Raw genomic sequence first — 12337 nt, 5'->3', positions numbered from 1 at the left:
AGAAAGCACAAGATAGAAAGGTGCAGAGGCTGACGGTAGAATTGTCTGGTTACTGCAGATATTATGCTTTAATATTCAATCTTTGATTAATTTCTTTCAGGCTCAATCTTGAAAGGCTCAGGTCTTAAAAATTAAACTAAATAAGAAGAGAATGTAGCTGGAGGGATCGTGCCATGGGATGGGTTTTGTAGTAAGGCACAGCCGGAGGGCCTGGGGGTGGGGAGGGAAGGTGGAGAATTTGTGAATTAAGAGCAGGCAGCCAACCTGCTTATCTTTGCTGTTGTTTTTAAATCTACAGATTCCAAAGGGAGCAGATTATATTTATATAGATGTATAGAAAGAGGCTTTTGCTCTAAACAGCTCCTAATGCAGGTGAAAACCATGTATTGATTACTTAAAGAAAGTTAAAATAAAAGCAATTTTTCCCCCATTTCCACACATTGCAGCTTTTGGCCTATCCACTCATAGCTAAAAAAGCATTCTTTCCTGATAATCAAGCTTCAGCTGTCTGAATTTCAGGCCGAGCCTCTCATCTTGAGCTCTGCTGAAGAGCTTCTTTAATTAACCATTATACCACAGATGTTATTGATTTTTTTTTTTTTTTCAAATCTGGTTGAAACATCATTGTGCTGGATCGTCGCCAAGACGAAGGCCTGAATTTTTTGTGTGCTGCTTTTACTCCTTCTGCATACCTTATTAGTCTCCATGTCTGTTAAGTGCAACCCTTAGTATTAACTCAGAAAATATGGCATTGATTTTTAGCCTTGCAGCCATAAAACTAAGGGCTCCTAATTTGGAATGTGGAAACCAGAGTTCTTCGAGAAGCTGTATTACTGTACACCTCCTACAAGTAAGACTTTTCACTCTCTTTACCTTTTTGCCAGACTTTTGATATGGTTTAAAGTTCTTGGAATTGTTTTGTTGCAAGAGGAACAGAGCAACATGTCCAAAACATGTCTGCTTACGTGTGTGCAAATAAACATGTGTTTATACGTATTTAAAAAATATATGAGTAAATAAAAAGTCTGATTTGCAAAGGTGCTGTTCACCACAGTTTCTAATGATTTCAGCTGGGTTGCGGCAGCTCAGTTTCTCTGCAAACCTGTTTGCTCACCTTTAGCTGCATAAGTGTAATTTGGGGAGCTAAATTTTGCTGCCCAGGTTTCAGTGTTTTGGTGGCATTTTTTAAATTTGACTGTAGTTTTCTCTTTTAGCCTCTGATTGGGATGCTCAGATCAGTTATTAGCATGGTGTAACATCTCTGGTAGAATTAATTCTTGAATTTAAGGACTCAGTTAAATAAAGTCTGCATTGTCGGGGGGGGGGGACTATGCTTTATCTTGGGGGCAAAGCTGAGTCCCAGCCTTGAGTGAATCTCAGCCTTCCTAACAACAGCGCATTCCTTTCAAAATACGTCTTCCTCTGATGATGAATTCAAGAACTAAAACAATGACAATAGGTTCTTAAATTCTGATAAGATTTCTCCGAGTTTAGCGATACGTTATTTAAACATAATTTGGAGCTTTTAAAATACTGTAATGGCACCTCTTGACCTTTCCAAAATCACATGGAGCAAGAGATGGTGAAAAATGTTTATTTACTCTGCATTAGAAGCTAAATCCCGGTTCCTTCTTAGAACCGGTAGTTCTTTTATACTGGGGAACTCATGCATGGCACTTCCATTCTTCAAACAAGAGCTAGACAGTCCTACTTGAACTGCAGAAACAATGACCTGCAGTCTATCCTATGCCTGAGTGATAAACAACAATGCAGACCTCTTGACAAGCTCTGGCATCAAGCGTGGAGTCTTGCAGCTCAACATGTCTGCTGAACAGAAGTTAGAAAAAGAAAAGATCATCTTGTAAACAATTAATTAATGTTTGTCATGAATTATCATTTTTACTTCCTTCTCAAGAGGCTCAAAGGGAATAAAAAGGCATTTTTGCAGGTGGTGGCATTCAAAGTAAGGGCAATCAAATGTTTGAGAGCAGTGGCACAGCACTTTGAGTCTCTAAGGGTGAATGGTGCTAGGATTAGAGCACAGCAGGGGGTTGAGGGTTTCAGGTGTGAAGCTTAATGTTTGTGATCAGCAAAAAAAAGTCTTGAATTTATCTAAACTGCTCTTCTGCTAACAGTACTTCTAGCACATAAATGTTCTGAAAGTGACAAGTGTTCTCATTGCTCTTCTAATGCAAACATGATCTGCATTTGAAAGATGCATGCCTTTTGCCTAAATTAGAATGTGCATCACAAAGAGCGTAAGATGATGACCCAAAAACAGTTCTTTACACTCTCTCTCTCTCTCCCCCCCGCCTCGCCCCCCCCACTTCAATTCAAGATACAGCCACAAAAACGCAAACTTCCACTTCTTTTTACACAGCTACCAGACCTGCTACTCTGTCCATTATTCTGCCTGCACCGCAGGTTTGTAATTAGGATGCTTCACCGCCGGTGCGTCAGTTCTTATCTAGCATCATTCACACAGAGGTTCGTGTCTTTGCAGCGCTGTGCACCAGTAGCTCCATTTTTTTTCGGCCAAGCAGTTTTCAGGGATTTTATGCTGTGCCATCCTAATGCATGCACACTCCTTACCTCCTCCCCCTGCTTATATTGCTGAGCACCACAGCGAATATAGCGTGATAGGAGTCCTAACAATAAGTTTAAGCTATTCTGAGGAAATTAACGGGTTTAAGATTTGTGTAGAATGTTTGCTATCCCTGGGAAAGAAAAAACAGATTTTAGTAAATAAGACTAGTAAACGGATCGTACAAATTAATTTCTGCCTCTCCTGGGATCATTTATTTTTCCTTTTTGGAAAATATTTTTCCTCTGTATAACATTAAATAAAATCTTAGTATGCAGCAGGAAGAATCTGTCCCTAAGAGAAAAGCATTAGATATGAAAGCAGCAAGGAAAAAACCTTCAGATGTCTGTACAAATGTAGGAAAACCTGCATGGATCCTCTATTTTTGCTTCAAATGTTTTCATGGTGCAATATGCTGTTACAATTTGGCGTCCAGAGGGAGCGTGCTGTGTTCTAGAATTTGAGAACTATTGAGGCAGACAGCGCAGGCTGCAGACAGTAACCATAAAGGTAACTCTCTCTCTATATATATTCCTACATCTTAATTAAACAATCAGAAGAGGGAGTGTTGTCTAATGATTTACTTCATGGGCCTGAGCTGGCCGTGTAAGATTGGGTGAATAACTTCAGCTTTCAGTTCATAAGCTTGTCTATTTGTAAAATAAGATTTTTAATTAAAAAAGCCAATTATCTGGGAACTTTGACATTTGTCATTGTCATAAATTAATAAATTAATTTCATAAGGTACTATGAGATAGAAGAGGAAAAGAGGTAAAGTAAAATAACTTCATTTTTTCCAGTCTCTCACATGAACTGATAAGAACTGACAATAATCGATTAGTATACGTTTTCATGAGCTAACGTCTGAAGTTCAAGGACTAGATTTCTATTCACCCTAAGGTCCTTTCACCTCTCTTTGGCAGAGTGTCAGGGACTGCATGACGTGGCACTTTCTCATCAGAAAAATCTCTATTTGTCGAAACAAATTAGTTTTAATCCGTGCTGCGGAAATATCTGTTTCCAGGCAGTGGTGGCAGGAGAAAGCGTCTCAGCTCTAGTTCAGCCCAGGGGGATGCTCTGCGGCAGTAACCAATCTCCGGCTCAGAGCTCCCACTCCACTTGATTTAGGCAAGGGTCTGGACGTGGTCTCTCCTACTCCAGTGAGTCTCTAAACCCCTTTTGCGAGTGCCCATCAGCTGGGCTGGAGGGAGTCTCCCTCTGTCTCTAGTTTGGAGTTGATCCGATTTGGCTCATCCCTGACCCTCTCTCAAGCAGAGGGCTGATCCCAGGAACCATCCATGTATTCTCACCCATCCTTGCTGATTCTTTCTTGTTTGCTTGCTTTTTGCAGAAATAACTAAATAAGAAAGAAAGGTTTCTTTCTTTCCTGAAATTCCTGAATCCCAGTAAGTAATGGGGAAAGCAGCCCAGCAAAAGTTTTCTGCCCAGCTTAGTGCAATTCCCACGCAAAGACAATTTTGAATAGAGAACCCATGACTTGTGTCCCCACTTTAAGGACCCTTTTACACCACCAAAGTGGCTCAAGGGGTCCCAGAAATGACAGGGATCTGGTCCAAAATGTTTTTTGCTGCTGGCCACTCGTTAAGGTGGAGGCAGGAAATAAAAAATATCAGAAAGTGCTGTGGGACTGTTTGTTTGTTTGCTTTTCCCCTCTCTCCCACTGCCCCTCCTTGCCTGATGTCAGACGTTTCTGAAATAACTCACTCCCCCGCCCAAAGGGACTGATGTTTGGGGGGACTGAGCCGGGACCTTTCCTCTCCGTCGGTCAGGCCCCATGTCAAAACACTCCTGGCTCCCGGGAAGTCAGCGCTGCTGAATCCCGAGGCTTGCCAGTGCCAGTCAGCTGCTGTTTGAACTAAGTCCTGACCGCAAAATCAAAAGTGGGTCCAAAGAAAGCTGTAAACAGTGTGCAATGAGCCATTTGAAGGCAGCTGATGCCTCATTTGGGGTGACATGTTGTGGCTGATGAGTGTGGATGATGTGGGGTTTTCGATAAGTGCCTCATCAGTATCCTCATCATGATCGTGTTGCTCAGCCACGGCGTGTGCCCTGACTTGATTGTAATTGCCTGAATCTGCTCCTGCTGCTCAGGAGCGCACAGTAATATGCAATAAAACAGCAAGAAGTGAATGTTAACCATCTGAGTTCTGACACGGCTGCTTGCAGTTCAAGTTTTCCATTAAGGACAAAAAAAATCTATATAGACACACAAATATGGATATATAATTGCATGTTTAGAATAATTATTGTTTGTATATGTAATAAACTAGTTTTATAAATAATGCATGACGGTCATATACAGATACATAGATAGATGTATCTATATGCATCTTCCCCCTGACACCTGTACATACCGTGTACAAATGAACATCACATGCTCATGGTGTGTAGGTAAATAGTAAAGGGATGAAGAGCATCAGGACCATACTTTGATTCAAATTTTTAGGAACGTAAGCAGAACCTGTAGTTAAATCTATGCATAGTCTTCACAAATCTTAATAACACGTGTGCATACAGATAAGTAATTGATTTTTAGATGCAGTTAATCTACTCATGTAAATGTGTGCGTGTGTGTACTTGTGCAGGTGTTGGGGGCGGGGGGGTAAGGTACACATGCGTATGTGCTTCGTACCGCTAAATTAGTCTTTGGAGAGAACACAATTTATTTTCACAAGTTAGCTGGTTTGGATTAATTCCACAGCACCACTGGCTGGAAAAAAAAACTAACCCCAAACTTTCTGAACCCTGTGCCTGTGAGTCTGACAATACAAAGTGCTGAGAACTTTGCCCAGCGGCAGCTTTTCAGATCAGAGACTTTTTGTAAGGTGGGAACTGTCATTAGCCTGTTGGGGTCCCAAGGCATGAGAGGGGTTCCGAGGTGTCATGTGCATGCCCGTCGGTGGCAACAGAAAGAGCAGGTTTGTTGATGGCTTGTCAAAAAATAGAATGTAATCAGAACATGAGCTATGCTCCTTTTTAATAAAAAGTGGTGTGGCTGGTGTTCTTGACTTTAAAATTATTTTCAGCTTTGGTTATAGGTCAGAAAGGTAATAAAACAAACAGATTACGGTTGTATAATCACAATCTGTGGTGTCTCAGAGTCTAATGCTACACCCTTGCAGTCAGCAGCTTTGGGGTTTCTGTATGCAGCTGGTTTTTTGGCATAGTTTTGGGGGACATTTAAATAATAAAATTTACACAGGCAAACTCTGTTTGCATTCAGTTAATGCTTGATGGAATGAACACGTGGGTTTTCTTCATCTCCACTGCGTTATTTAAGCATTTCGGTAAAAGCGCACAAAAATGTTTCAAAAATGTTTGCAGCTGCTGTTGCTACTGTGCATCGCCCTGCGTGCTCTGTGCCTGCGTACGGAGGCTACCGCTGTGAGGTACAGGTCCTGCTACACCGAGACAGAAAGATCAGTGTTAAAGTGAAGGCAGAGAAGAGAGAGATTGTTATTTGCAGACCAAAATTGCCAGGGCATAAGATTTTTGAAACCCTTTAAAAATAATTATCTTTCCCCAATTCAAGTGAAATTTGCACTGCCTTGGAAATGTCCTTAATATCTTCATTATAGAAAACAAATCTGTACAGATTAAACACTCTAAGTCTGACCATTTGAGAGGTAAGACAATCATTATAATTATAAATACTTCTGTTGTCATGTGTGATCAAGTGGATTCGCTGTTGTAGCTTAAATATATTAATTTTAACCCTTTTTAATTACGGATTTAGCACAATGCTGACGGAGTCCCTCCTAGAATCCTGCATTCACCCTGGGCCTCTCTTTATGCTCAAAATATGTAGACAAATAGAGAGGAATTCCAAGGAGGGTAGAAAACATGACTGAGAAGTTGGAAGGATTTGTTTATGAGGAAAGATTAGAAGAATGAAATGGGGAGCTTTAGTTAAATGGGATTAAAAGCAACTAATCTGCCTATAAACTAGCGTTTATAGTTTCAGCAGATTAAACTCATCGTTCGTACTAAATTAACTATGCTTCATTCTCAAAACTTATATATCAGGTAGCAGATTATTGCTTTACTTATTAAAAAGTAACTTATACTATCAACAATTCTGATTTTTCATCATTGTAAGAAAAGGACCTACATTTGTTCAGCAGAGCAAAGTGATAACAAAGGGATGGGTTATAGCTGGGTACAAGCATATGGAGTGTTCAGGCAAGGAATGGCATGTCTTGACTTGGTAAATATTGATTCTGACTATCAGCAGAGAGAATTTTTTAAAGGGAACGATAGCTGGGCAAAAGCCCAGATTTTCTCTCAGTAGCACCTCCAGGTAGTAGAGCAGTTTTTCACAAGGGGTGCTAGGATCTCCATTGCAAGAAACACAGACTACCAGTCTGGATTAAGAACTGGGACAAAATTTAGTATTGAGAGCAACCTGACAGCCCTGAGTTATGCAGTTTTGCTCTTGAATTAAATCATTCTTGCACTTGGTATTCTTTCTTTTTTTTCTTTTTTTTAAATAAAGTATGCATTGCATTCACATGCACACAAACAACTTTGGGTGTGATGTACGATTACTGTTAAAAATTATCTCAAGAAAAATTTCATTCTGACTTTTGCCAGGGACTTTCCAGACATTCAGAAAGAGGCAGCGTATGTCTTGAAAAGTTTTTATACTAATTTAAATTAACTCGAAAGCAACAGCTTTACACAAGCATAAACCAAAATGAATGCAGTGATCAGAATCAGGCCCCACATCTTGGACCATTCTGAGATCTAAATAGCAAACACAGAATCTTAAATGCAAGGAAGATGCAGCCTGGTGTGAACTGGCTGATTTGTTAACTTTGCAGGATTAATGTATCTTCACAAGAAAAGTTTTCTTAAGAAATGGAAGATAAACAATTCTTTCAGATTGCAGTTTCTACTTAAAACCCATGACAAGAAAAATGGGTTTTTTTCCTTGAAGGTTTTTGTGGCATCAGGATTCCTTTGCATAAAAGAAATACTCCTTAATAACAAGATATAAAGGAGAGTACAAAAAAAAATCAAACCAGGATAAAACCCCAAGATTCCGCATAAATCAATTGCAAAAATGATTTTTCTAGCCCTTGTGTTCATAAACAAATGCACAGGCCCAGATTTTTTGATCTGTATTGTTTAAAACTCCTGTCTAGCCCTGTCTGTGCCAGCTGGGATCACCCAGTTTGGGATATTTGGATGCCACTTCTAATTCCAACCTGGTGCTCTGAGACGGCCCAGTACAGAAATGTTAATGCAGCATTTCTTGATCAAATGATCAAAGAAATCCTGCCAGATCCAGGCTGGGCTGCAAATTCCTCCTTCTCTCCCCCCGCAACCCTCCATTCCTACAACATGCATGATATTACCCCCAATTTTGCTTTCCTCTGCCCAAGCAGTATTTCCAAGAGGGTGGAAAAAACTGTCCCATGGGCGAGATATGCTCACCAGGTTGCCATCCCTGAAACAAAAGAAATTTTCTGAGATCTCAATTTTGCTTGAGCAAGAATAGCAATGACCAATAAGGAGTTAATTGTCAGTAATGAGGGATTTAAGGCTGGGTAGGAAGAATGACATCAGGTAAAAATACAATTGTCCAATAGTAATGTTAGAAGTCATTCACATCTCCTGGCAAGTTGAAAAGGGTATTTGACTCATAAATATATTTTTCTTTCTTTAAAAAAGGTGTAAATTTAGAATTAAACTTAGAACTAAAATCTCAGTTATTCAGAATTACACCCTTTGCACAGCACACATGCTGGTTGCAAGGAAGAAAGGGGCCCGTGCTGCACCTCAGGACACCATTTGCACAGCTTTACTCCTGCTCTGGAACGCCTCGGCTAAAGCCAACACACAGGAGGATGATTTGTGACCCATCGCCTCCAAAGGAGTTTCAAGCTCTCCCTTTTTCCAGATCTTGTTTTTCTGTTTAGAGCGTAAGCCTCCCGCACACCTGAATCTGACTCCTTGCCACCACGACGCAAGGCATCTCTCAGAGCACCAGCGGGGCTGGGTGGGCTCTTTCCATCCTTCGCACACTTTCTGTGCAAAGGCCCAAGCCTTATGTCTGTATTATATCCGCCAGCAACATCCAGCTCCTTCTCGGAGCGCTGCTGGCTTGCTCCCCGGGCGGGGGGCTGTGCCTGGCTCCCAGCGGGGAGCAGAGCTCAGCCCCTGCCACGGTGCAGAGCAGAGGGTAGGTGCAGCTGCACTCCGCGTGAATTTTTCGCTTCCTAAAGGATGGTGAGGGAAGGGATTCTTCTTGCCTCACCGCGGCAAATGTTCTGGCGTCACCCTGAACGCATGTCCCAAATATTTCCATGTTCTCAAGATAACTTCAGAGATAAGGGGTTATTTAACTCTGCCAAGTCATGGTGTTTGTTCTACACGACATATAACTGCCAAATATTTATGCAATTAACATCTGAATTCAAGCATACTTTCGTAGTACAAAGATGTGATTAGTCTCACCAGAATATGATTTTTTTAATGGACGTGGCTCCCACTTTCCAGCAAAGATTTAATAGCTGAGTCCTGCAGGGAAGTCTCCATTTGCTGAACTTTTACAGCTTTAAAAATATCCTAGGGTACATTTCCTAGCATGCAGCATGGCACAACACAGAATTTAAATGAAATGCCAAGTTCAAAATGAATTAACAAAAGGCGTAGGATCAATCACTACCCTTGTCCTTTCCTTTTTTTAGCCAAAATCATATAAATGACTGGTACTGACAACAGGCATGGTTTGGTGCTTAGGAGCAGAATTTTTCCTCTTCAGCCCGAAGACCTGGATCGGAAGGCTAAGAGGCTCCAAGCGTGCCTTGGGGTAGCTCCTCAGACTTCGCCACTCCCATGGAGATCCGCTGCATCTCCAGCGTGCCGGGGAGAGGCACGGAGGCAGACCGGCTCCCACAGCTGTTTTCGAGCCTCCTCAATTCCAACGCACACGGGGAGACAGGGGACAGTGGCAATGGCACGGGCCCTTCCCTCTCGCCCCGCCGCGTGCATCTGCGGTGCCTGCTGAGGTCCAGCTCAACGGGGGCAGCTCTGACCCCTACCAGGTGTCCCAAGGGACCTGGGCTCCCGGTACACAAGCTCTGGTAAAAGCTCCTGGGCTGCAGAAGCCAGCCTTTGGGACTTCCCATGAACTTCTCCCGGTTTATTTTTTAACCAAGTGTACCTTTTCCCCCTTCGCATCTTGCCCTCAAGATCAGAAAGTGGGTCCCGAGACACCTAGCAGAGGGCAAAGGCCAATTTTCATGTCAGTGCATTTGCAGATGGAGAAATATAAAAAGGAAAACAGCAGAATCGTCTTAAAATCGAAACCCCGCCACCTTCTGTGATTTCTTTGCACAGTTAAGCAAACTACGAAAAATAAACAAGTTGGTTGTTATTATGGGAAGAAAACCCAAACAAACGATAACATATGTAACGTTTAATCCCTAACAATCATGAGGACAGTCAGTGGTCAGCCAAATTGCCTTCCACGTGCGACCGAGGGCTCAGACTATGAATTTGGTATAAGTAGCTGGGTGTGCAATAACTGCAGAATCAGCATCTTGTTTTGAAAGGACTCCTGCAAATCCTGCAGGAACATTTCAGTACTAGATGGTGTTGCTATGGGCACCAGAAGGAAGCTTAATATAAGAGAAACTGTCTTAGGAATTCATGGGGGATGGGTGTAAACAGAATACGTACGTAGGAACCGGAACGTCCCTGGCACTAAAAAGCAAATGGCATTTTGGGGTTTTTAATGTTCTGCTAATAACATTTTAGCGTAGGTCTTTCCAGAGGGAAAATATAAGCTGGTACCTTTTTTCAAGTTGCCTAAAGTGAAAGATAGGTAAATAGATAATGAAGTTCTATAAGGTATATCTGCATCGCATGTAGCATACGCAGAAGGAAATCTGGACGCTCCAGATAGATATAATTTCTCTTTAAAAACAGACGTTAAAAATAGGAATGGAAAATGAGAGAAATAGAAGCACTGCAGTTCCCTCTAATAATCAGGAATAAGGATCCCACACTGCCTTTGAGTACAGTTCAAACTTTAGGCAAAAATCACATTGGCAAGGGACAGTCGGATGGTTTAATTCGTGGCTAGATTTCTCCCATCCTGGCTGTCTCTCTGCCACTATAGACTACCTAAGTGGATGAAAAGAAAGAAAAAGTAACCAGTGTAGAATAACTGCACGTATATCTCGAAACAGACAAAGAGAATGCAAAATTAAATTCTTGATGTGAAAAGGATGGGACAATGAGCCCCTCTCCCCAAGATACCTTCAGAGACGATTCCATTTCAGCACTTTCTTTCTTGCTTGCTTGCATTATTTTTCATTGTCGCGTCCCAAAGAAAGCCTGAAAGCCTTTTATTATTTCTTATTTTCTTTTTCTTTTTAGTATGTGGTATAAGTTCTTTTTTTATATATATTATTTTCCTGCCAATGTTAAAGCAGTTCCCATTTTTCTAGTTTGTTTCTGACACCTAGCTGTGATCAACAATGCTTCCCACTGAATCACTTCTTTCATCTATTCAGCTTCTGTTATTTCCCTTATCTCCTCTCCCCCCTTCACCAGCTTACCTCTCATTAACCCTCAGGGTTCCAAACATATTGTGTCTCTTCCAAAGATACATATTTTTATTCAGACATAAGTCATTTTTGCTCGCTAGCCTCAGTTTCCATAATTCCCTAATAGAATAGCTGTGTGTAGTACATACTCTTTATGGCACGGTGAACAATAAACCCAGACATTAATTTGTACTTGTGCACTGTACGCTGTTCCACTTCACCTTTTTCCCCCTCTGAACAGATAGTCACATAAAAACTCATTCTTCTCTAACGTAGGAAGTATAGTTCAATCCACATGTAAAAATCTGCTTGGCTAGCAATTTTGTTTGACCAACAAAACAATTATTTTCTAAGAGTCACCTTAACCCATCGCGGCATATTTAAAATCACGTTTTAACTTTAAAAATTAGTGGTAGTGATACATTAAGCTACATTTCTGCTAGTATAAAATATACAGGGGGTTTCTAGGAAATAAGCTCTCTCTTATGTATACCAATACGTTTATGGCTCATTTTCAGATGTACAACTGCCTTTACTTTTCTGAGGATGAAAAATATGCAAAACCCAAGAGGTTTAACTCCTGAGCTTTAGCTATAACTTTTGTGGTTGAAACTGGTGAAAGCAGCTATTCATGTAGACTTCCTTTTTTGCTATCCCTCCAATTAATTGTGTAACCCAGCTCCAATGGTGAAGTCCTTTCCCAGCTAAAATTCCTATAAAGTTGTGTAGCATGAGGTGAGAGTGTCTGTTCAGATACACACAGAGAAGGCTCATTGCTCATCCTGGTAAATAACATACCTGTGTCAATAAGCTTATGCAGGCATCTATATTTAAGAAAAATTAAGGTAATATATGGAACAGTATGTAAATAACTCCAGAACTAGTAGTGTGCAAAAAGAAAACATACTTTGGAAACATATTTCCAGCATTAATGTCAAAGCATTATTAGCGCTGGCTGTAAACAATGGTTATTTAACACTCATGGAAAGTATTTGCTTTGTTAATACACTAATGGGCGTGTTTATTGGAATCAGGTGGAAGTTTTTATGTATTATATGAAAAGATATTAAACAGTGCAAATGAATTCATCTGTCTCAACTTAAAAACTAACGGTTGGATGATTTGATGTTTAGAAAACACAAACGAGTTTTTCTTTTTTAATTTAGGCAAC

The sequence above is a fragment of the Fulmarus glacialis genome, unplaced genomic scaffold, assembly GCF_000690835.1.
Source record: "Fulmarus glacialis isolate BGI_N327 unplaced genomic scaffold, ASM69083v1 scaffold2146, whole genome shotgun sequence".
Classification (NCBI taxonomy): Eukaryota; Metazoa; Chordata; class Aves; order Procellariiformes; family Procellariidae; genus Fulmarus; species Fulmarus glacialis.
Note: the sequence above shows the minus strand (reverse complement) of the source record.